The sequence below is a fragment of the Giraffa tippelskirchi genome, chromosome 2 (genome assembly GCF_054371585.1).
Source record: "Giraffa tippelskirchi isolate mGirTip1 chromosome 2, T2T-mGirTip1v1.2.pri, whole genome shotgun sequence".
NCBI lineage: Eukaryota > Metazoa > Chordata > Mammalia > Artiodactyla > Giraffidae > Giraffa > Giraffa tippelskirchi.
Genome location: NC_137276.1, coordinates 52,614,252 through 52,641,196, shown reverse-complemented (window position 1 = coordinate 52,641,196; position 26,945 = coordinate 52,614,252). Strand labels below are relative to the sequence as shown.

At 39.4% G+C, this 26,945-nt stretch overlaps 1 protein-coding gene and 1 long non-coding RNA gene across 4 annotated transcripts in view; both read right to left on the bottom strand.

The window, feature by feature from the left end:
• Positions 1 to 25,849, bottom strand: part of LOC145534831 (uncharacterized) — a 37,727-nt gene extending 11,878 nt beyond the window's left edge. The window contains exons 1-2 of the long non-coding RNA XR_014075009.1: positions 25,729 to 25,849; positions 24,940 to 25,096 (exon numbers count right to left, since the gene is read on the bottom strand). This is a non-coding gene — a long non-coding RNA (uncharacterized LOC145534831). The remainder of the gene's footprint in view (positions 1 to 24,939; positions 25,097 to 25,728) is intronic.
• The window catches only part of GRID1 (glutamate ionotropic receptor delta type subunit 1), a 677,264-nt gene that overhangs the window by 198,183 nt on the left and 452,136 nt on the right, over positions 1 to 26,945 (bottom strand). The window lies entirely within an intron of this gene.

The following is a 26,945-nucleotide window of genomic DNA, read 5'->3' as shown; positions in this document are numbered from 1 at the left end:
CTATTTCTGCTTCATTGACTATGCCAAAGCTTTTTGACTGTGTGGATCACAATAAACTGTGGAAAATTCTGAGAGAGATGGGAACACCAGATCATCTGGCCTGTCTCTTGAGAAACGTGTATGCAGGTCAGGAAGCAACAGTTAGAACTGGACATGGAACAACAGACTGGTTCCAAATAGGAAAAGGAGTATGTCAAGGCTGTATATTGTCACTCTGCTTATTTAACTTATATGCAGAGTACATCATGAGAAACACTGGGCTGGAAGAAACACAAGCTGCAATCAAGATTGCTGGGAGAAATATCAATAACCTCAGATATGCAGATGACAGCACCCTTATGGCAGAAAGCAAAGAACTAAAGAGCCTCTTGATGAAAGTGAAAGAGGAGAGTGAAAAAGTTGGCTTAATGCTCAACGTTCAGAAAACTAAGATCATGGCATCTGGTCCCATCACTTCATGGGAAGTAGATGAGGAAACAATGGAAACAGTGTCAGACTTTATTTTTGGGGGCTCCAAAATCACTGCTGATGGTGATTGCAGCCATGAAATTAAAAGACGCTTACTCCTTGGAAGGAAGGTTTTGACTAACCTAGATAGCATATTGAAAAGCAGAGACATTACTTTGCCAACAAAGGTCCATCTAGTCAAGGCTATGGTTTTTCCAGTGGTCATGTATGGATGTGAGAGTTGGACAGTGAAGAAAGCTGAGCGCCGAAGAATTGATGCTTTTGAATTGTGGTGTTGGAGAAGACTCTTGAGAGTCCCTTGGACTGCAAGGAGATCCAACCAGTCCATCCTAAAGGAGATCAGTCCTGGGTTTTCATTGGAAGGACTGATGTTGAAGCTGAAACTCCAATACTTTGGCCACCTCATGCGAAGAGTTGACTCATTGGAAAAGACCCTAATGCTGGGAAGGATTGGGGGCAGGAGGCGAAGGGGACGACAGAGGATGAGACGGTTGGACGGCATCACCGACTTGATGGACATAGGTTTGGGTAGACTCCGGGAGTTGCTGATGGACAGGGAGGCCTGGCGTGCTGCAATTCATGGGGTCACAAAGAGTCAGACACAACTGAGGGACTGAACTGAACTGAACACTTATCATCTGAAAAAGGCAATACATGTTTTTAAAGGAAGAAAAAGTTGGATAATTTAAATTAAATTTTCAAATCATAGAAAAGTTCAAATTTCTTAATGTGTGTGCTTAGCCACTTAATAGTGTCAAACTCTTTGTGACCCTTTGGACTGTAGCCCGCCAGGCTCTTCTGTCCATGGGATTTTTCAGGCAAAAATACTGGAGTGTGTTGCCATTTCCTGCTCCAGGTTATCTCCCCAACCGAGGGATCAAACCCACATCTCTTGCATTCCTGACCTGGCATGAGGATTCTTTACCACTGCACCACCTAAATAACTCAGAAATCATAGAAAAATTCATAGTGGATATTTCAAAACAACCTAGAACTAACTAATTAATACAACCACCAGATATCAAAGTTTATAGAATGCAGCTAAAGTAGTAATTTGTGGAATACATATAGCTTCTAATTCTTACATTAGAAGACCTAAAAATTTAGAAAGAGGATAATAACAATTTCAAATACATATAAGAAAGGAGATAGTAAAGATAACAGAAATCAACAAAAGATTTGTTTATTAAAAAAGTAATTATATACAACTATTTGCCAGGCATTGCTCTAAGTCTTTTATAATTAGTAACACATCTAGACATCATAACAACCATACCACAATGGCAAAGGTGCAAAACAAAATACAGTTGAAATGATTTATACAAGAGCATGTGTCTAGCAACTGCTGTAGCCAGGATTTGGTTACAAAGACTGGGCTTCTTTGCTTTGTTAAAATGGAAAGAATCAAACAGAGATAAAGCTATTTGTTTTAAAAAGAGGATAACAAAATGGAAAGATTTCTGGGATTATTGATTTTTCAAGAAAGAGAGAAGTTACAAATAAATAACATTATTAATGAAAAAGTGAAATAACTACCAATATAAGAGATTAAAAATGTAAGAGAATATTAGTAATTCCTCTATGCCAGTAACTTTTAAAAGTTAAAAAGTATATTGGTTAAAACTAATACATAAATGTCTTAAGAAGAAATAAAATACAAAAATTCCTATAGCTTTTAAATAAATTTTAAAACAGTAGTTTGTACATATATTAATCCCAAACTCCCAATCTATCCCTGTCACACTTTTACCCCCTTTGGTTACCATTAATTTGTACACACTACTATATTTAAAATAGAAAACTAAGAAGGACCTACTGTATAGCACAGGGAACTCTGCTCAATATTCTCTAATAACCTAAATGTAGAAGAATTTGAAAAAGAATAGACAATGTGTATGTATAACTGAATCACTTTGCTGTGCCCCTGAAACTAACACAACATTGTTAATCAACTATGCTCCAATATAAAATAATTTTTCAATTAAAAAAAATGAAACAGTTAAATTTTGTGCACAGATACGTTCTTGACAGCTTCACATGCAATTTCCAGTAAATTTATAAAGAACAGGTCCTTTTAGAAATTATAAGAAGAAGGAGAAGACCCTAACTCATGACCCACTCTAATTCTGATGCCCAAAGAAACAAAACAAACATAAAAATACACGAAGCGTGAAATTTTACTGAACAATTTCATTTATAAATATAGGTGCAAAATATTCAGGCAAAAATATTTAAACAAATTCTGAACAACTACTACAACAGCATTTAAACTAAATTAAATACATTAATAGAGAAAATCCATCTTCACCTCACAGTGGCAGAAAAAGCTTTTCATTATACTCAATATCTATTTATGATGAAAATCATGATATAATAGAATAGGAGGAAAGTTTTTTAATCTGATAAAAGGTATCTACAAAGTGCACTTAATAAACATAATCCTAAATGGGGAAATAGTAAAGCAATTACTTTAAAAACAGAAAGATGAAAGGATGATCACCATTATCAAATCTATTCAACATGATACTAGAGGTTCTAGTGTATACAATAAGAAAAAGGGGGGAAAAAAGACCTAAAGATTTTAAAGAGAAAATGAACCACTGTTTCAGATTAGATTTATGTGTATATAAAATAAAAATGATCTTCAGAAGAATCTTTAGCTATGAGATGAATTTAGCAAAGTGAGTGACTGAAAATCTATTTAATATAAAGTCAATTGTATGTCTATGTATCAAATAATTAGAAAAAACATCTTGAAAGAACATTTAAAATAACAACATAGCAGATAAATCTAACAAAATACGTGAAAGCTCTATATTGAGAAAATTATAAAAATTACTGAAAGTCATTAAAGAACTTTAAAAAGTGAACAGTTAACTCATGAACAAGAAAAGACACATATAATAAGGTAAAAATACTAATTTTCCCAAATTGATCTATATGAGCAAAGAAATGTTGCGCAAAATACTAGCAGTGTTTCCCCTCAAACTTGGAAGAATAAAGAACTAAGAATAGCTAAGGCATTTCTGAAGAAGAATTGAGAGACAGGACCCAGCTTAAAAGATATCATATTTTATACATTTATTATTAAACCACAGAAATTATAATAGTTTCGTATTGGTACTGGGATCGGTCAATTGACCAACATGTAGGATAGAGAACCCAGAAACAGATCCACACGTATCTATGGAAATTTGCTATGGAGATGAGGAAGCATCATAAATCATTAGGAAAAGTACTGTTCAATAAATAGAAATGAGATAAATGGTTGGTTATTAATAACTCTTAATGAAATTAAAATCCTTCAAATAAAATCCAAATAAAATCTCTCAAAAAATAAAGTACATTAAAGCACATTCACAGACACACACATACAAAATACCCAATGGAAAATGTTAAAGGAAGTTTTCAGGCTACTGGAAAAAATTACCACATGGAAATGTGGAACTAACAGATCTTTGTTAGCGTGGAGGAAATTGTATATATAGAATAGATTTTAAATGTTTGTCATTTTAAAAATATATCTGAATGTGTACAACAAAATTACCAGCCATAAACTGTGTTTTTAAAACATAAGTAAAGGGACCAGGTTCAAGATAGTGGAGTAAAAGGATGTGCACTCATCTCCTCCTGTGAGAGCACCAAAATTGCAACAACCATTGACAGGAGGATGCTGGAAACCACCAATAAAAGATACCCCATGTACAAAAACAAAGAAGAAGCTGCAGAGAGATGGTAGGAGGGGCACAATCACGATAAAATCAAATCCCATACCCACCAGGTGGGTGATCCACAGACTGGAGAACAATAACACCAAAGAAGTTCTCACACTATTGTGAAGATTCTGAATCCCACACCATGCCTCTCAGTCTAGTGATATGACAAAGGGACTGGGAATACCCAGGGAATCTGGCCTTGAGGGCAAGCGAGATTTGATTATAGGCCTTTCAGAGGCCTGAGGGAAACAGAGACTCCAGTTTTCAAGGGCACAGACAAAATTTTGCATGCAAAAAGACCCAGAGGAGAGGAGCAATGACCCCACAGGAGACAACCAAAACTACCTGCTAGTGTTGGAGGGCCTCCAGTGGAGGTATGGGTCAGCAGGGAATCACCACTGGAATAGGGGCACTGGAAGGTCCCCCTTGGCATAAACCCTCTTGGAGTTCACCATTAACCCTACCATAAGAGCCCACAAACCTAAGGGCTGGGTCTCCTCAGGCCAGACAACTACCAGGGACAGAGTGCAAACCCACCCATTAGCAGATAATTGGATTAAAGCTTTACTAAACAAGGCCCTGCCCACCCAGTTTTTCCTATCTCTAGTCCCTCCCATCAGGAAGCTTACACAAGCCTCTTAGTCTCATCCATCAGAGGGCAGACGGAAGAAGCAAGAAGAAGCAAAATCTTATAGCAGCTAAAACAAAAACCATATTACAGAAAGTTAATCATGATGAAAAAGCAGAAAGTTATGTCCCAGATGAAGTGAGTCACTCAGTCATGTCTGACTCTTTGTGACCCCTTGGACTATACAGTCCATGGAATTCTCCAGGCCAGAATTCTGGAGTGGGTAGCCTTTCACTTCTCCAGGGGATTTTCCCAACCCAAGGATCAGGGTTGGGAAGATCAGGTCTCCTGCATTGCAGGCAGATTCTTTACCAGCTGAGCCACAAGGAAAGCCAGATGAAGGGACAAGGTAAAAATCCCAGAAAAACAGCTAAATAAAGTGGAGATAGGCAACCTTCCAGAAAAAGAATTCAGAATAATAACAGTGAAGAAGATCCAGGATCTTGGGAAAAGAATGGAGGCCAAGATTGAGAAGATACATGAAATGTTTACCGAAGACCTAGATGAACTAAAGAACAAACAAAAAGAGACGAATAATACACTAGAAGGGATCAATAGCAGAAGAATGGATAGATGACTGGGAGGACAGAATGGTGAAAATCACTGCCACAGAGCAGAATATAGAAAAAGAATGAAAAGAAATGAAGTCAGCCTAAGAGAACTCTGGGATGATGTTAAATGCACCAACATTTGCATTATAGGGGTCCCAAGGAGAAGAGAGAAGAGAGAGAGAAAAGACCTGAGAAATATTTGAAGAGATAATAGCTGAAAACTTCCCAAACATGGGAAAGGAAATAGTCAACCAAGTCCAGGAAGCACATAGAGTCCCAGGAAGGATAAATCCAAGGAGGAACACATCAGACACATAGCAATCAAACTGACAAAAATTAAGGGCAGAGATAAAATACTAAAAGCAACAAGGGGAAAACAACAAATAACTCACAGGGGAACTCCCCTTAGGCTATCAGCTGATTTCTCAATAGAAACTCTACAAGCTAGAAGGACATGATATATTTAAAGTGATGAGAGGGAAGAACCTACAGACAAGAACATTCTACCCAGCAAGACTCTCCTTCAGATTTGATGGAGAAATCAAAAGCTTTCCAGACAAGTAAAAGTTAAGAGAATTCAGCACCACCAAACCAGCTTTACCACAAATGCCAAAGGAACTCCTCTAGACAGGAAACACAAGAGAAGGAAAAGACCTACAGAAAATAAACCCAAAACAAGAAAACAGTAATAGGATATCATGCATATCCTTACCTTAAATGAAAATGGATTAAATGCACCACACAAAAGACATAGACTGGCTGGGTGGATGAAAACATGAGAATGTATGCACTTCAACTTACCATATCACTCTGCTTCATCTCCCCAAATAGTATGCAATTATTTTATATTGTTAAGTTAGTCATGTTCCCATTAACGCTTGTGATTGTAATTATCTTTTTTGGGGGGGGGTCTGGCTATTGATTGTGAAAACTGACAAACATCTTTTACTGTTGTGATTATGTAACTATGACTCAATACTATTGTATCATGATTGGTCAACAGAAAAATAATAGGACTCTGTATCACCAAAACTAGAATCTAATAGAAAAACCTGTAATCACGTTTTAAAATCTGAATGCCTGTCAGAATTATCTTGAATTTTTTTTAAAATACAAATGCTCAGGTATTGCTTATTTTCTCCAGAGCTCAAGATAAGTATATAATGAGCAGTCATGTTTAAAAACAACTGGACTATATGATGATCTTTTATTTTTATCTAGTTTGTTTCACTTTTCCTCTTTTATATTCAGTGCTCCCATTTCATTTAGTTTATGTTATCCAATTTCTCCATTTTTTCTTTTGATGTTCATTCTCAAACCTTTATCAAGTGTAGTAGAAAAGCTTTCATATACACATATATAAATATGTATAATATATATATTTTAGAAAACTTATGAATTTTTACCTAACTAAAAAAACTGTGACATTTTGATTCCACTTGTTTGACTTAGTATGAATAGTAGAATACTAGATTTCTAATTAAAAAATAGATATACAACAAGCAACAAAGGTTTACTGTGTAGCATAGGGAACTATATTCAGTACTTTGTCAATACCTGTGATAGAAAATAATTTAAAAAATAATATATGTGTATTTGTATGACTGGATCACATTGCTGTGCACTTGAAATGCTGTAAGTCAACAATACTTCAATAAAATAAATACGTTAAAAAACATAAGTAAAAATGAAAGTAATGACAATAATAACTAAGTATAAGTAGGATAGTGGAAATTGAAAGTATACTATTGTGAGGTTCTTTTACTATATGTGAACAGGTATATTATTTGAAGGTAGAAGATAATAAATTAAAGATATATATATGATACACCCTAGCACAAGCACTAAAAAATAACTTCAAAATTAAAAACATATATCTAAGAAAGGTAGAACCAAGATTGCCAGGAGGAATATCAACAATCTCAAAAATACAGATGATACCACTCTAATGGCAGAAAGTGGAGAGGATCTAAAGAGCCTCTTCATAAGAGTGAAAGAGGAGAGTGAAAAAAACTGTCTTAAAATTCAACATTCAAAAAACAAAGATCATGGCATTCAGTCCCAGCACTTCATGGCAAAGGGAAGGGGGAAAAGTGGAAACAGTTGACAGACTTTATTTTCTTGGGCTCCAAAATCACTGCTGATGGTTACTGCAGCCATGAAATTAAAAGACCCTTACTCCTTGGAAGGAAAGCTATGACAAACCTAGACAGCGTATTAAAAAGCAGAGACATCACTTTGCCAACAAAGGTCCATATAGTCAAAGATACAGTTTTTCCAACAGTCATGTACAGATATGAGAATTGGACCATAAAGAAGGCTGAGCACTGAAGAAATGATGCTTTCGAACTGTGGTGCTGGAGAAGACTCTTGAAAGTCCTTTGGAGAGCAAGAAGATCGATAAAACCCGTCAATCCTAAAGAAAATCAACCCTGAATATTCATTGGCAGGACTGGTGCTGAAGCTGAAGCTCCAATACTTTAGCCACCTAATGCAAACAAACAATTCATTGGAAAACACTCTGATGCTGGGAAAGATTGAGGGCAGGAAGAAGGGGAGTTAAAGACGATGAGATGGTTGGATGGCATCACCAACTCAATGCACATGAGTTTGAGCAAAATCTGGGGGATGACGAAGGACAGGGAAGCCTGGCATGCTGCAGTCCATGGGGTCTCAAAGAGTCGGACACATCTGAGTGACTGAACAACAACAATACATAAGAAACAAAAGACACTGGTCATAAAATCAAATTGGTAAATTAGACCCCACTAAACATTAAACTATTGGTTAAAACCAAATAATCACAATGGTGTGATCACTCACCTAGAGCCAGACATCCTGGAATGTGAAGTCAAGTGGGCCTTAGAAAGCATCACTACGAACAAAGCTAGTGGAGGTGATGGAATTCCAGTTGAGCTATTTCAAATCCTGAAAGATGATGCTGTGAAAGTGCTGCACTCAATATGCCATCAAATACGGAAAACTCAGCAGTGGCCACAGGACTGGAAAAGGTCAGTTTTCATTCCAATCCCAAAGAAAGGCAATGCCAAAGAATGCTTGAACTACTACACAATTGCACTCATCTCACATGCTGGTAAAGTAATGCTCAAAATTCTCCAAGCCAGGCTTCAGCAATACATGAACCGTGAACTTCCAGATGCTCAAGCTGGTTTTAGAAAAGGCAGAGGAACCAGAGATCAAATTGCCAACATCTGCTGGACCATCAGAAAAGCAAGAGAGTTCCAGAAAAACATCTATTTCTGCTTTATTGACTACGCCAAAGCCTTTGACTGTGTGGATCACAATAAACTGTGGACAATTCTGAAAGAGATGGGAATACCAGACCATCTGACCTATCTCTTGAGAAACCTGTATGCAGGTCAGGAAGCAACAGTTAGAACTGGACATCAAACAACAGACTGGGTCCAAATAGGAAAAGGAGTACATCAAAGCTGTATATTGTCACCCTGCTTATTTAACTTATATGCAGAGTACATCATGAGAAACGCTGGGCTGAAAGAAACATAATCTGGAATCAAGATTTCAGGGAGAAATATCAATAACCTCAGATATGCAGATGACACCACCCTTATGGCAGAAAGCGAAGAAGAACTAAAGAGCCTCTTGACGAAAGTGAAAGAGGAGAGTAGAAAAGTTGGCTTAAAGCTCAACATGCAGAAAACTAAAATGATGGCATCTGATCCTATCACTTCATGGGAAATAGATGGGGAAACAGTGGAAACAGTGGCTGACTATTTTTGGGGGCTCCAAAATCACTGCAGATGGTGATTGCAGCCATGAAATTAAAAGACGCTTACTCCTTGGAAGGAAAATTATGAGCAAGCTAGATAGCATATTTAAAAGCAGAGACATCACTTTGCCAACAAAGGTCTGTCTAGTCAAGGCTATGGTTTTTCCAGGAATCATGTGAGAGTTGGACGGTGAAGAAAGCTGAGTGCCGAAGAATTGATGCTTTTGAACTGTGGTGTTGGAGAAGACTCTTGAGAGTTCCTTGGACTGCAAGAAGATCCAACCAATCCATCCTAAAGGAGATCGGTCCTGGGTGTTCATTGGAAGGACTGATGTTGAAGCTGAAACTCCAATACTTTGGCCACCTCATGCAAAGATTTGACTCATTGGAAAAGACCCTAATGCTGGGAAGGATTGGGGGCAGGAGGAGAAGGGGATGACAGAGGATGAGATGGCTGGATGGCATCACCAACTCGATGGACATGGCTTTGGGTAGACTCCAGGAGTTGGTGATGGACAGGGAGGCCTGGTGTGCTGCGATTCATGGGGCCGTAAAGAGTCGGACACGACTGAGTGACTGAATTGAACTGAACTAAAACTATTTAAATGCTTAAAACCTTTAAAGACAACATTAAGGAAATAAAAAGGCAAACCATGAGCTGGGGGAAAATGTTAATAATACATATATTCAACAACTAATTGATATCTAAAATATTTTTTAAAAATCTTACAACTCAATAAAAGGAGAAAAAGCAATCCAACGTTTTAAATGGGAAAAATATTTGAATAGATATTTCAGAAAAGAACATAATAAAAATTTCAAATAAGCATATAAAATGGTGCTCAATATCATTCATTAGTCATTATAGAAGAGAAATCTGAAAACACAAAGAGATACCACTATGCAACCACTAGAATGACAAAACTGCAATAGACATACCAATGTTAGTTAGCAAGAATGTCAAGCAACTAGAACTTTCATATTATGCTGGTGGTATTGCAAAAGGGTACAGCCAACCTGGACAACAATTTGTCAATTTCTTATAAAGCTAGGCACACACTAGCAATGTCCCTAGATATTGACTCTAGAGAAATGAAAGCATAAGTCCACATAAGGAATTGTATATGAATGCACTTAGTAGCTTTACTCATGATCCAAGAATATAAATGTCCATAAAATTGTATGCATGTAATGGAATACAATTCATCAATAAACAGAAACTACTCATATACCAAAAAAAAACAAAACCTGAAAACATTAGGCTAAGTAAAAAAAGAAAAAGTATTGTAAAAAATGACTATATATTTTACTTGTATTTTCCAGAAAAGATAAAACTTGGGCTTCCCAGGTAGCTCTAGTGACAAAAAGTATACCTGCCAATTCAGGAGATGCAAGAGATGAGGGTTCAATCCTTGGATCAGGAAGATCCCCTGGAGTAAGAAACGGCACCCCATTCTAGTATTCTTGTCTGGAAAATTCCATGGACAGAGCAGTTTGGTGGGCTACGGTCCATGGGGCCACAAAGAGGTGGACATGACTGAGCAACTGAACACACACACACAAAATCTATAGTGACAGATATCAGATCATCATTTGTATACAATAGAGGGGGGAACTGAATTCCAAGGGACATGAGAGAATTTGGGGGGTCATGGAAACATTCTATCCCTTAAATCGATTGATGATTACCTAAACAAATTTAACACAACACATTAACTCGTTTAACATTAAGTACACAGAGCAACCTTTATTAACATAAAGTTAAATTTAAATTTCAGTCTCAGGAGAATATTTACAACATGGTATCCTTATTTAAAAGTTCAAAACTATTTAAACTAAACTGCTTCAAACAGGAAGACAGTGGCACATAAACAAATATGTGATTGTTGTTGTTCAATTGCTCAGTCATGTCTGACTCTTTTTGATCCCATAGACTGCAGCACATCAGGCTTCACTGTCCTTCACCATCTCCCAGAGTTTGCTCAAACTCATGTCCATTGAGTCGGTGACACTACCCAACCATCTCATTCTCTGTTGTCCCCTTCTCCTCCTGCCCTCAATCTTTCCCAACATCAGGGGCTTTTCCAATGAGTCAGCTCTTCGCATCCGGTGGCCAAAGTATTGGAGCTTCAGCTTCAGGATCAGTCCTTCAAATGAATATTCAGGGTTGATTTCCTTTAGGGTTGACTGGTTTGATCTCCTTGCTGTCCAAGGGACTCTCAAGAGTCTTCCTCAAGACCACAGTTTGAAAGGATTAGTTCTTTGGCACTCAGCCTTCTTTATGGTCCAACTCTCACATCTATACATGACTACTGGAAAAACCATAGCTCTGACTAGACAGACCTTTGTCAGCAAGTAATGTCCCTGCTTTTTAATATGCTGTCTAGGTTTGTCATAGCTTTTCTTGCAAGTAGAAAGCGTTTTTTAATTTCATGGCTGCAGTCACCATCTGCAGTGATTTTGGAGCCCAAGAAAATAAAGTCTGCCACTGTTTCCATCGTTTCCCCATCTATTTGCCGTGAAGTGATGGGACCAGGTACCATGATCTTTGTTTTTTGAATGTTGAGTTTTAAGCCAGCTTTTTCACTGTCCTCTTTCACCTTCATCAAGAGGCTCTTTAGTTTCTCTTCACTTTCTGCCATAAGGGTGGTGTCATCTGCATATCTGAGGTTATTGATATTTCTCCCAGCAATCTTGATTCCAACTTGTGCTTCATCCAGCCGGGCATTCTGCATGTAAGTTAAATAAGCAGGGTGACAAGATATATCCTCGATGTACTCCTTTCCCAATTTGGAACCAGTCCATTATTCCATGTTCTTGACCTGCAAACAGGTTTCTCAGGAGGTAGGTATGGTGGTCTGGTGTTCCCATCTCTTTAAGAATTTTCCACAGTTTGTTGTGATCCACACAGTGGAACTTCCCATGATAAAATAACTAAACAATCTATTAAAATGTATAAAATAACTGTTTTTAGGCCTTTCTATATCAACCAGTATAAGACTACGTTTGAGATCATGAAAAAAACATGAGAGGAACCCAACAGTCACACTAGATCGTCTTGCCTGAAGACATTTTTCAATCCATTTTACATGGATATCAAACAAAATCACGGATTAGCAGTCTCAGTAGGTGGAGGAAACAGTCTGTGGTACCAAGGTGAGATAAATTTGTGAAGCATGTTAAGAGAGAGGAACAGCTACACTGAAAAAGGACAAAATATCTCTGTAAGAATTGCATGCATGTTCTTGGATGACTCCTAGGATATGTATCCAGCTTGCACAGAATCAACAAGGATGTGATGGACTTGCTAGGAGCATGAAGAAATAAGGTATTTCAGAGTCTCAGAATGCTGGAGATATGTTACATTTTAAGCTCAGCTAACAGTAAATATCTTGATGAATATCAATCACTTTCAGTTGAGACCCCAGAAAGCTGTATCCTCAGTGTAAGAATTCTATTTTAAGAGTGAGAAAAGTAGCTATTCTCACACTACTATAAAATAGATAACTAACGAGAACCTGACTGAAGGACAGGGAGCTCTACTCAAGGCTCTGTGGTGACAAAGAAGGGATATATGTATATGTGTACCTGATTCACTTTGCCTTACAGCAGAAATTAACACAACATTGTAAAGCAACTAAGTTCCAATAAAAGCAAAAAAAAAAAAGAGTGAAGGAAAGACTCATCAAAGAAAGATAACACAAGTCAGACCCTTAAAAATATCTCCCACAATGTAAGTGGAGAGATTCCTTAAAAATCACAACTTATCAAAACTGACTCAAGAAATAACACTGAACCTAAATACACATACTATTACATGCATACATACGATCAACATTAGTTTCCTTCACTATGGAATCTCCTAAATATTTAAGAATGAAGTTACCCCCATGCTATAAACTGTTTCAGAAATAAAAACAAGGGAACACTTTCTATTTCATTTTAAGAACCTCAGATCTCAAAAATCTTGATACTGAAACCTAACAAGGACATTACCACATAGGATAATTACAACATAACATAAAGAAATTATCACAAAATATTAGCAGATTGAATGTGGTGACACATAACAAGGATAAGGAATTATGACCTAGCGGGGCTTATTTGAACAATGAAAAATTGCTTAACTTTCAAAAATCAATGAATGTCAAAGTTTTTGAATGAGATGGTGTCAACTCTGTTCTCGCTGCTCCTCCCTAAGTACATCCAGGCATGAGTGCTAAGTCGCTTCATTTGTGTCCAACTCTTTGCAACCCTATGGACCATAACCCACCAGGCTCCATGGGATTCTCCAGGCAAGAATACTGGAGTGGGTTCCCATGCCCTCCTCCAGGGAATCTTCCTAATCCAGGGATCAAACCTGTGTCTGTTAGGTCTCCTGCATTGGTGGTGGTGGTGGGGGGGGCTTAGTCGCTAAGTCGTGTCCGACTCTTGCGACCCCATGGACTGTAGCCTGCTAGGCTCCTCGGTCCATGGGATTCTCCAGGCAAGAATACTGGAGTGGATTGCCATTTCCTTCTCCAGGGGATCTTCCTGACCCAGGAATCGAACCTAGATCTCCTGCATTGCAGGCAGATTCTTTACCGACTGAGCTACGAGGGAAGCCCTGCATTGGTAGGCAGGTTCATTACCACAAGTGCCACCTGGAAAGCCCTGGCACAACTATACAGCCTGGAAATAATGCCACAGGCCACCAAAAGATAAATCTGAAAGGGGCAAACTAGTTAAAGAACTGGAGGAACAACAGTGACAGAACACCCTATGGTCCTCAACCAAGAAAAGAAAGTGAAGCCTAGAACTGGGAACTACGATCCAGCAACAGAAGGCAGTCCACCTAGGCTCATTCTTCACCCAGCCAGCCCGGGAGCGTTGGTAAGGGAGGTCCATCAAGAACCCATCTGGCAACAAAGGAGCCAATCTGGAAACTATCCCCCTTCCATACCAGCCTGAGCCTCTTCTGGCCCACCAAAATTTACCAGGCAGCTGGGCAGCACAGGGAAAGGGGTCTCACTATACTCATACAGCTGAGGCATTCCTTTTGCACTGTGGGTGCAACTCTGCTCCCTTACAAAGAGACACTGAGGCAGGTAGGCAGGACCAACAAAGGAGATTCCACCACAGCAAGTGTTCAGTCCATGAAACCTCTTTTCCCCCCAGAGGCCTGAGAATGCCCTCCATCACTAAGAGCCACGGGTGGCCTTAGCAAGGTGCATCCTGCCACAACCTGGGCTCCACCAAGGAAGTGCTCTCCATTCCCCAGAAGCATGGTCTGGCCTCAGGTGCCCAGCCTGGGAAGTGCTCCTCATCTTCACAGGCCAGAGATTCTTTTCCTCAGAAAGAAGTACCAGGTGGGGTCCATCCTGGAGAAACCCCTTCTCCTTCCCCAGGAAGCATGAAGAGGGAGCAATAGGAGCCCAGTGGCACCAGGTAAACCAAGCAGATCAAATCAGCAGCACACAGTAGCACCAACTCCCAGGCAGAGCAGTGGTAAAGAATCTGCCTGCCAACGCAAGAGATGCAAGAAATGTGGGTCTGATCCCTGGGTCAGGAAGATGGACTAGGAAATGGCAACCCACACTCCAATATTCTTGCCTGGAAAACTCCGTAGACAGAGGAGCCATGGGGTCACAAAGAGTCAGACATGACTGAGCACATACACACAGCTTAAAATTAAGTGTCATTGTAAGAACAGCAGACAAAAATAGGCTAGACATGTATGATTAAACTAAACAGGGGAAATCCCTACTAAAATAAAAGACTTAAATAGAACACAGTCCCCTAAGATAATTACCATGATGTAATAAAAAAGTACTTATCATATCAAGGACCAGGAAAATCACAACTCAGATTTAAAGAAAGACAATCAACTGATGCTAAAGACCAAGATAATCAGATGTTAGTATTATCTGATGAAGATTTTAAATTTCATTATAAAAATGCTTCAACAAGAAATTACAAAATCTCTTAAAATGAGTGAAAAAATAGAAAATCTCAGTTAAGAAAAAAAATTATAAAATAGATCTAAATGAAGCATCAGAAATAAGAACAACAGAAAGAGCAAAAATATGAGTATATACAATAGACTGATCTCCACATAAGTTTTTGTATGTCATATTTGATGATTGAAACAGAAAACATAATACTATCTGACACTCAAGACAATTAAATTTAAAAGTGAAGAAAATAAAGAAACTCAAATGAAAGCAAGATTTCCATATGTCACTCAAAGTGGTAAAATGCTGACCAGTAGACTGATGTCACATATGTACACATGCGAACTGAGGAAATCTGAAAGTAAATTAGATCCACATACTATATCAATGTCTACTATTGAAAGAAACATAAAAGGTATATTTGATCTCAGGATCTCTCTGCATTATTTATTACAACCAAATGTGAATCTACATTAACCCCAAAATAAAAGTTTAACTTAGAAAAAGACTATTATGAAAAGGAGAAATTAGGAGGTATCAATCTTTCCAAATACTGGAGCATATTATAAAATAAAAATATTCAAACATGAAGTTATTGTACTGATGTAAAAAAGAGAATTAACAAGCTACCATTAAAAGGAAAAAATAAATCAATGGAATTTACTGCATTAACAGGAAAAAGTAAAAATATAATTATCTCAATAGATGTAAAAGAGACTTTTACTAAATGTAAAAATGCTTTTGACTAATACCCCCTTTCACAAAGCTGTTAGGGAGCTAGAATTCAAGGGGATTTTCTCAACCTGAAAAATGAACACAAAAATATCTGGTTAAACAAAATATAAAATGGTTCATTATAAAAAGTTATCCTCTGAGATTAAGAACCAGATAAGTATACCCATTATCATTACATCTATTCAGTTTGAATTAATGACCCTAAGTAGTACAACAAGTAAAAGAGAAAGGAATAAAATACGTAAAAATTTAAGAAGAAAAAAACCTATCATTTTTCATAGATGATGTGATTGTGTTTATAGAAAAATCTTAAAGAATCTTCAGGTAAACTATTAGAATAAATCAATGACTAGAGTTCACTAGAGACAAGTTTCATATACAAATCAACTATATTTCTATATATGCACAATAACAAGTAGAAAAATAAATCTAAGTATATTCCCTTGTAGCTCAGTCGGTAAAGAATCTGGCTGCAGTGCAGGAGACCTGGGTTCGATCCCTGGGTTGGGAAGATCCCCTGCAGAAGGAAATAGCAACCCTCTCCAGTATTCTTGCCTGGAAAATCTTATGGACAGAGGAGTCTGGTGGGCTGCAGTCCGTGGGGTCGCAAAGAGTCAGGCACGACTGAGCAACTAACACTTACTTACTCATTCTTATACACCATATATAAGATTATTGTAAATGTCAATATCTGAGGGCAAAAATCAAACAAAGGTCATTCATGATCTCTACAGTGACAGCTACAAAACTATGCTGAGAGAAATTAGAGACCTAAATAAATTCAGGGGATACTATGTCCATGAGTTAGATTAGTCAATATTGGTAAGATGTTAATTCTCCCTAAATTGACCTAGGGTCCATGCAATTTCAATTGAAATGCTAAATTTATAAAAAAGTGAAAAGGGCCCAAAACAGCCAAATCTATCTTGAAAAAAAAAAGAAAGAACTAGAGAACTTACACTACCAGAATTCAAGAGCTATTATAAAACTATGATCATTACAACGGTGTAATATTGGTACACATAGAGATAAATGGCTAAATGGAATGGAAAAGGAGGTCCAAAAACAGATCTACAATATACTGTGGCCAGATTTATGAGAAAGGTAGTATGGCAAGCCAGTAACAAAACAGTCTTTCTTTTAATAAATGATATTGGGTCAATAGGCTGTTTAGTTTGTTCACTTGTCTTTTATATACCTTGCCTTCAAACTCACACCACAAGCAAAGATCAATTCCAGATGAAATGCAGGTGTGAATATGAACTGTGGAACAAGAATACATTTAGAATAAAATATAGGATAATATCTTCATATTCTTAGGTAAACATTTCTTCAATAACACACCACATATAATAACTAAATAGAAAAAAGCTAAATTGAGTAAACTAAACTACATTAAAATTAAAAATTTCTGTTCATCAAGAGACATCATTAAGAGCATCAAAAAGGCAAGCCACAGAGTAGGTGAGAACTCCAATGCAGTATTTATAAATGACACATATTTGGTTCTCCTACAAATCACTGAGAAAAGGCTGAAAACCAAGTCAAAAAATGCATGAAAGACTTAGACACCTCACAATGGAGATACCCAAATGATCAATAAACATATGAAAAGGTGATCCACGTTATTAACAATTATGGAAATAAAATTACCACACTGAGAAACCATTACCCACTCCCCAAGGATGGCTAACATGTAACAGAGTGACAATCCATATTAGCTCACTGAGGGTTAGTGAAGCAGCAACTGGAACTCTTAGGAACCACTGATAGGAGTATAAACTGGTACCAGCACTTTAGAAAAGTTTAGCAGTATTTATTAATCATACACATATCTGTTGACCTAGTAATTCCACTCTGAGGTACGTACACAACAAAAAGACAGACATATGTTCCCCCAAAAGATGTATCTAAGAGTGTTTATAGCAGAATTATTGCATTCTAAGTCACTTCAGTCATGTCTGACTACTTACAACCCCATGGACTATAGCCCACCAGACTCCTCTGTCCATGGAATTATCCAGTCAAGAATACTGGACTCGGTTGCCATTTCCTTCTCCAGGGGATCTTCCCAAACCAAGAATTGAACCTTCATCTCTCTCTTATATCTCCCGCATTAGCGCCACCTGGGAAGCCCACAGGGGTGTTATTGGAAATAGACAAAATCTGGAAACAACTCAAGTGTACTCAATAATAGAATAAACAAAGTGTGAAATATTCACAAAAGGAATATGATATGTCAATATGTATTAATCACATCTTGTATTTTCTATATTTCTGGTGCTTTGATAGCTGGGCCCCTGCTACCCCTGGAGAGACAGTCCCTTCCAGGGCTAGCCAATTTCTATAACAGTAAATGACTGTCCTGCACTTCTGCTTTTATAGGCAAATTAACCATTCCAGAGCCCACATATCCCAACCACCTCCTCTGTGGACCTCTTACACTCTCAGCTACTATCCCCCTGCCCTAATCATCCTAAGACAAGATATTTGACAACTAGGAGCAAGCCCCACACCCTGGAGCCTGCTGAAATTATTCAAGCTAGCCAATCCTAAGTCTGCTTACCTTGCTTTACCGATCCCTTCCTATACAAACCACAATAAAGGCTCATGTTCACATTTCCCCTCCTCCTTCTGCCTCCTGTCTCAGCCTGGTGCTTCCCCATGTGGCCCTGAATGGTATGGTGTGCCCCCTCCTCTTGGGAATTGTAATAAACTATCTTTTCAATGGCGGGCATCTCCTGACCTGTTGGCATCGCCATACATAAATAATAATAAAACCTACATTTCTAAAAATTCAATAGAATGAATGAACTAAAACTGTGTACAACAATAATAGTAAATCTCACAATGTGATGGTGAGCAAAAGAAGGCAGTTTAAAAGAGGTCATTAAGTGTGCTGGATGTCAGTAGTGTTTCCACTGATGAGTGTAATGACCAGAAGGAGGCATGAGGGAGCCCTCTGGGGGCACTGGTGATATTCTGTTTCTTGTAGGTGTTGATTGCATGCGTGTGTTCTAAAAATTCACTGTGATTTACTCATGATTTAGGCATTTTTCTGTATTAGTGTTACACTTCAGTTTACATGAGAAAAACCACTAAGATTCAGTCAAAACTATATTCAAATAAAATAGAGAATGTTCCAAAACTGGAAAGAATATAAATAAGTTATCTAACACCCCACATAATAAGTTTAAAAATTAACAATGAAAATGAATAGTAGGCAGCAGGGAGACAAGAAGGAAAAACAAACAAATTAATTCAAGTAACATAAAATGCAACAAAATTGATTAAACAAATTAGAACTAGTTCTTTGAAGAAATCAGTAAAAAAAAATTCTGTCTAGTCTAGTTAAAAAATAAAAGCAGCAGCACAAAAACAGAACAGTATCAATGAAAAGAAATATATTTCAACAGGTAGATATTTTTAAATTATTTGCAAATACTATATCAAGCTTTAATGAAACATTTGAAAATGCCAGTGTTTTATAAGACTTTCTATAAAACAGGTTACTAAAAATGACTTGAGGAAATACAGAAAGCAGAAAAGAAATGTTTCAAGATATCAAAGTAATAGGTCCAACATCAACATCCAGCTCAGATAATTTTAATTTTTTTCCAACTTTCAAGAGCTCTGTCCATAGAAGGGCAAAAGAATGAGCGATTTCTTATCTATGTCATGAAGGGAGTACATCCTAATACAGGTTAAATACAAGCAACCGAGAGAGAAATTACTGGTCAAGGTCACATTCGCATCTAGGTGGAAAACTTCAAGGGCAGTAACAAAAAAGCAAAACAACCACTGTAAAAATTAGGAAGCCAAGCCCAACTGCTGGGAAAGCTCTTCTCATTTATAAAATGGAGACACACAGAAGAGAATACCCTCTTCTTCCCTGTGTAGCTGTCTTTCTGGGCATGGCAGTTGGAATTGCCACAGCCACCCTAAAACTATGAGGGAGGGAGGGAGGTGAGAGGGGGGTTCCGGAAGGGGAACACATGTACACCCATGGTGGATTCATGTCAATGTATGGCAAAACAAATACAATATTGTAAAGTTAAAAAATAGATACATAAACTAATTTAAAAAAAAAACAAAAACTAAAACTATGAGGGAAGCTCAGACTCCACCCTGTGGACAGCCAAGAAGAAAGATGAAAAAAATCAGAGCCTTTGATCTTGGCACTGAATGTGTGCAGTGGCCAACCCTGGAGCTCCAGTCCTCTTTTCATGTGAGATAATGCCTTCCTTATTGTTTAATCCACTCAAGGTGAGCATTGTTACTTTCAGACAAGTACATTCTAATAATATACAAAGATGAATTACATTTAGGCAGAGGGAAAAAAAGAGAGAGAAAAGAGTCTAAGAATTTTTCTTTAAAAACCACTGTGGAAACATGTAAAATTTAGTAAAGCATAGGATAAATATGATGTCCTAGTCTGTGGGGAAAGAAAGGATTACCGAATAAGTGATAGAAGGAGCCACTACTAAAAAATGTGAAAGATAGACCGTAACATCATAATTTATCCCAAGTCAATCCCATGTGGCAGACTCCACTGAAATAAAATTGAACCATAAAAATACTAGAAGAGAGGATGGATTAATAGTATCTACTTTGCAAACTGGGTATGGTTTTCTTAAAAAATATAAGCCCATACATTTTTAAATGTCCCTATGTGAAAATATTTTCTTAATTCAAAAACAAACAATATATGGGAACAAAACATTTGACATAAATAATTGTCAATTCTCATATGAAAGAAAGGTTATATGAGTTAATAAGAAAAATTTCATTTTGATATTAAAAAAGCAAAGGACCTGAGGTATAATTTATAAAATATGAAATGTATATGACCAATGATTACATTTTAAATGTACAATCCTTTAAAATGCAAATTTAGTGACAGTACTTTTTCATAATGTTACCAAATTAGCAAGCATGTTTTAATATATCACTCAATATTTGAGTAAAGTGTATAACAGAGACTTCCATATATTACTGATGCTTGTGTAAATTATTAAATCTTTCTATAATCACTTTAAAATATGTATCAAGAACATCAAGAACCTAAAATTATTATCCTTCGCTCAACTTCTACTTACTAAAAAAATTTAAAGAAATATAGCTGTAATAAAAGTATATGTATTTTGGATATTTGTCACAACACTATTCTACAATAATATGGTGAAAATGCCTAAAGATTCATCATATGAGAAGATAAAATTAATGATGGCCCCCTGTAAGTTGAGTAATGTGTTTCCATTAAAAATCATCATTGTAAAGAATAAAGAAGTGAGAAAATACTCCCAAGACAGCATTAAGTGAAGAAGTCAGGATATAAAATTTATGTGCAATAAATAACCATTTGATAAATATACATATTACTATCTCTATCTCTATGTACAGGGTGATGGAAAAAAGAAAAAAAAATAATAAGGAAAATGCACCAGAAATGCTAACAGTATTTCTTGGTTCAGAGATTATAGCTGACTTTTATATTCCTCTTTTCATTTATCTGTATTTTCTAAACAGTCTATCCTAAATGAGCATGTATCGATGCTATCTCCAAAATGAAGTGATGTCACTTAAAATGAAATATTTAATTGTATCTTTTCCTTTATTCAGAAGAAGCAGCAGTGCTTGTTTTGGTTCTCAGCACCATCAAAGGTGGTTCTGCACAAGGGTTTGGAACAGTTGACATTTTACTAGGGAAACACGCTGCAAGAATGCTAATCCATGAAGAGAGTGAAGTTTATTTCTCTTCTGTAACTCATTGTGCACAGTCAGAGTCTCTATCAGAACAGCTTAATAGACACTGAACAATTCTCAAGCTGGATCTTCCCAGCCCCAGCACCACCCACCACCCCTTCCCCATTACTGAACCCACTGCATGGCTCCTGGTACTGGCTTCAGGAGCCATGGGTAAAGGATCCCACCAGGGCTCTAAGAGGCAGCTTCTACATCATTACCAGAACGCTCCTGTCTGCTGACTGCTGCCTTTTCCACCTGGCCTCGCTGCTTAGAACTCCTGAACCCTGAGACTGTGGGACACTGTTACACAGTGCAGCAGACCTGGGTAAGAATGTTAATGATGTACTTCCAAGCCCAGGGAGGTCTGGGGTCCTATGGTGTGACAATCACTACATGATGAGCAATTATTACTTTGTGAATTATCAGCAGCCACAAGGCCCTCCCAGGGACATGACATCAAGAGAGGCATTTGATTCCTGCCCAAAGTCAGCTTTTATGAAGAATCAAAATTGACAGAGAAGACAAAAAAATGTCTTAAACTAGTAAAGGAAAATGAAGCCCTCCCATCTCCCTGGATAGTTGCTAGAACAGGGAGGCTAAGCCAAGGGCATTGGTGGAACTTCATGTCAGCAGCCTCTAGATCAGTGGGAAGGGACTATGAGGCTCTAGTGCTGGCTGGGAGGAGGGGAGGTGGTCAGAAGTAGGAGGATGAAGTGGATGGTGGGCTCAGGGGAGTGGGGGAGTCACATAAGTATATTATCCTAAGGCCAGAAAGGATGGTCCAGGCCCTTTGCCACATATCTCCCAACCCCTACCCCAGGAAATTTGCCTTCCAGCCCCAGCACAGCCAGCTGCTTGTTGATATCACCTAACCGAGTTTTTCCAGGCTCTGGGCCTCAGTATCTCAAGCAGAGCTGCACAGAACACCATGGAGAGGCTGGAGACCAGAGAAATTGTTAACGTGAAGCTCAACTCCAAACCACTGCATGTCCGCTTCCACAACTGTCTTAATATATTCAGGTTGCAGTAAGATACTGCTGCAGCAGATTTTCTAGGACTAGAGAAAAGCAGGAAAACCACTGAGGTAAAAATTCTTTCTTAGTCTCTTGGTTTTAACTCAATTCTACTCTATGGAAAGGAGTAAAAAAAAAAAAAAAAAATCCCTTTTCTCTCTCTCATCACACCAGGGTGTTCTTTGTCCTGGAATGTCAATGCATAAAGCAAACCCACAGTCTTTCCAGATGCTTTCCACCCACTTCCCCACCCTCCTGCCCAAGGAGACAGGCTAACCTCCACTGAGCTAGTGAATTAGGTGCATGGTGCCCATGGGAAATGAGGTTCAAAGGGCCTTCAGGCAGCTGGCAATTTTCCCAGAGTTTTCACTGTACCAGGGACCCATGTTAGGGGAATGGAATGATTCCCCCACAACAGAATCTTCAGGACAGAGAAAGGCAGATATCCTCAGCAATCACATCATGAACAAAATGTTTCTGCTGAGCTGTAGCTCATGTTACACTCCAAGCAAGCCATGCTTCTGGAGAAGACAACAACCATGTTTTCCTTCTTCCATTCATCACATCAAAACGGTCCTGAAAACAAAATCTCATCAGAGGTAAAGCCCCCAGCTCCTTCTCAGTTCTTGGACTTTATAAGAAGTGGACATCTCTCCCCAGACATGGAAGGGGAGCTGGGCACTGCTCACCATGCAGAGCACGGTCTCCGGCCTCAGGCTTTGGTACACGGGTGCAGAGAGGAGCTGCCATACAGGGTACTTCCAGGCAAAAAGCTAGGCCTCTCTTGCCTCTCTGCTCTTGTGGGATCTGGCATAGAATACTCAGAGAATGTCTAAAGCTCCAGTCACCCGAAGCTGATGTAGAGTTCTCACTGCCAAGTGTTGCATCCGGGTCATTACATGGACTGACCCCTCTATTCAACCAGGAGGTTCCTATCGTCTGCACATTTCATCTGAGAAAATGGAAGTTCAAAAAAAGGAAGTGGCTGAAAAGCTCAGGAGAAGCAGAGTCAGGAATATCACAAAGGCCCACAAGTCAGGGAGACAACATATGTGTGATGCGTCTTTGTCCACAGTAGATGCTCTGTGTTCCCTCCTAGGCTCCCTCTTGTCCTGTGCTTTAAACAGCTTTCCCTGTCCCCACCTTTGAAAACTTTCCTACAGGCGGTCTTCACCAATCCCATCCCAGCTCCCGTCATGCACTGAGGACATTTGCATGGACAACTCCAGGGGACCCTTCTTTGGAGATTTCCATCTAAACAAAGAAAGCCAACTAGATATTTGTAAGGCTCCATTAGAAACAAGCATCGACTCCCAGGACAAATGTCAAACCAAGTCCTGTGGGAGCTAGATGTGACTTTCCAACAAAGCCTGGCCCTGGCGAGGTTGCCTGGTAATCACCCATGCCAGACAGCTCCAAGCAGAACACAAAGATAATTAATGTTTTGTTTGCAGTTACACAGCGAGTGGGTGACATAGACCTTTGATTTTGCCATACTGCACTCCTTCAACAAGAACGCACTTCCTGGATGAGATAATTTAATTAGTATTTGTCCAGCACCCTGCCGTGAAAGGCGATCACCCACTCCTTCCATCTTCTGCAGGGGCTAAGTAAGACACAGTCTCTTGATGCCACTTAATCTAAAATGTCTGGGTGACTCACCCTTCCCAAGAGTTCCCTGCAGGGTATTTACTTTAAGAAAACATCCATTTGCTCCTTAATTTAAACAGTTCCTCTTGATTTAAATCTTAAAGAAACTACTTGGTTTGTGTGTGTGTGTGTGTGTGTGTATTTACTGTTGTTGTTTTTCAATATAAATAGATAGATGGATATATGATATATTCATATATTAAGGTATGATATATTCATATATTAAGATATATAATATCTTTTCAGGGAACCCCGATCCTTCTCCACCACGAGCGCATCTGGTGATCAGTCCTCTATCCACTCTTACTGGCCACAGAGAGGTAAAATTGAGGGGACCTCCTCCGAGATCAGGATTACTGATCTCTGCGCTGTCTTTGTATGCCTCTGAACCCTTCCCCTCTCATCTGCTGCCCACTCTAAACTTTATTTTCAGGTTGCCCCAATTTCCCAGCCCTACCTATCCCTCCCAGCCCTATCTTCCACCAGGAACCACAGCTCAGCCTTGCCTTTAAATGCTATCCTAGATGTGTGCCACTTGTCCCAATGCTTCCTCCTTGCTTCCTCCTGAAACCTCCCAGACCTTGCTTTAAGGCACCCTGGGCCTAAATAACAAACATTTGCAATGGTAAATCCCATTCCCTGCTTTCCAGATAACTTCTCCTTAACAGAGATAAGCTGCCAGGCAGACAGATAACAACGGGGATATGCAGTTATTAAGGGCAGATTTTAAAATGACAAAAGGATACATTTAAAAATAAAGCCCACTTGAAAATCAGCTTCCCTTCCAACTCAATCACATTCAGACCTCCTGCTCCGCAGCTCCTCATACCGAGAGATTCCAGCTCCCATTGGCTTCAGGGTATTGGCGGAGCGTTGCCATGGCAACACGGAAGACTCAGACACCTGAAATGGGAAGTGGAAGACACAGTATCTCTCCCTCTCTCAGACACCTGGAGTGGCCAGCATGACCCCGGTCAGCTGCCTAAGTCGAGGAGGGACCACTGCTAACATTCCCACCCATTGGTGGATCTTGGCGTTAGAGCTGAGCTAAAAGAAATGGGATGCATGCTAAGCCTCTTTAGTCATGCCTGACTCTTAGCGTCCCCATAGATTCTAGCCCACCAGGCTCCTCTGTCCTTGGGATTCTCCAAGCAAGAATACTGGAATAGGTTACTCCCCTCCAGGGGATCTTCCCAACTCAGGGATTGAACCTGCGTCTCTTACGTATCCATCTGTATTAGGCAGATGGGTTCTTTACCACTAGCACCATCTGGGAAGCCCCTCCAAAAGGGTATGGGAGCCAGCAAAGAAGCCAGCAGGCAGGGCCTGGTTATCTAGGAGCTCAGAGGAACACTTGGGGATGAAGGCAAGTACCGTACCATGGCAAAAATGAATGGTCACCAAGGCAGGCAACTCCTTTCATACCTGAGTGACTGAAAGGGCTCCCTGGTCTTGGTTTCTCCTTGCCACGTAGGAGTCCCAGCACAAGCCAGTTTCTATTGTGGCTATCTATGAATATCCAGACCAACACTCACCATCCATCCCCAGGCTCCCACCCACCAAGCCTCATGGCTTGGGGCAACCCTAATGGACATCGCAGGTCATCTTTGACAGTGCAGGCCACACCCTGGCTTTCCAAGGCTTCACAACACAGTCACCAACCCCCTCTCTGATGCCACAAACAATCCTCTGAGCTCCCACATGTCATCATCACCATTGCCTCACAATCACTTATTGAACTTCCTATTATTTGATCAACTCATCACTCTACTTTCTACAGAGTAGGCTGAAAGTCCCCCATCCGCATATCACACATGGACACCCAGCCACTCCAGCTTCTCCCCAGCAAGCCAGTCCTCCTCCCCACATTCTAGCTGATGAGGGTTCCCATCATGCTTTCTAGCTCTCATACTGTCCACAACTTCACAGATGTGTCCTTCCATGGAGTCCTCAAGGAACACAACCAGAGAATGCCTTCACCCAGATTCTCAGGACTCCAGCATCATGTAACCCCTTCCTGCCTCTCTGTTACCCCCAGTCAGTGCTGGAGGCCAGGCTAGAGGGCTCTCTGTCAGAGGTTTATCCCACGTACTGAGAGTTCACCATCCCCTTCATCTCCAGGAGACTGTCATTAGTAGATAGGTCTTCCTCTTAAATGTATAGAAAAGTGTGTGTGTGTGTGTGTGTGTGTGTGTGTGTGTGTGTGAGTGTGTGTGTATGATTACAGGAGCCTCTGTCTGAGTCTATGCCAATCAGCTCATGCTTTAGCGCTTTCCTGATTATACTGAGCCCTGTGACCCCTTTACATCATGGATGCTCTCATCTCTGGCTCCAACAAGCCAACAAGTGGTCCTCCTGTGCAGGCCATTTCTGGGAGAGCATCACTGGACAGCCAGCAACTGCCCTTCCCTGAACCCCCACCATTGGCTCCACACTGGCTCATAAGAACCTCATCTGAGGTCCCTTGCTGGATAACTTTCCATGCCCCCGGCTTACCACATTGACCTCTTGCTCCCAACTCTTGTTAGAATCTTGACTTCACAGGCCTCCCATTCAACTTTGGAAGTTCCAACTCTGGGTAAAGGTCACCTCATTGGACCTCAGCCCTGAAAATGCGCCCCCCATGCGGGGAAGGATGAGACGAAGTATCACTGAAAGGAGTCCTCAGGCCTGCCACTCACCTCAGCACCAAGTCAAAACAAGCCAAAGCCCACCATGAACTCTGAGGCTCACCTGTCTCTCACTTCTGTCT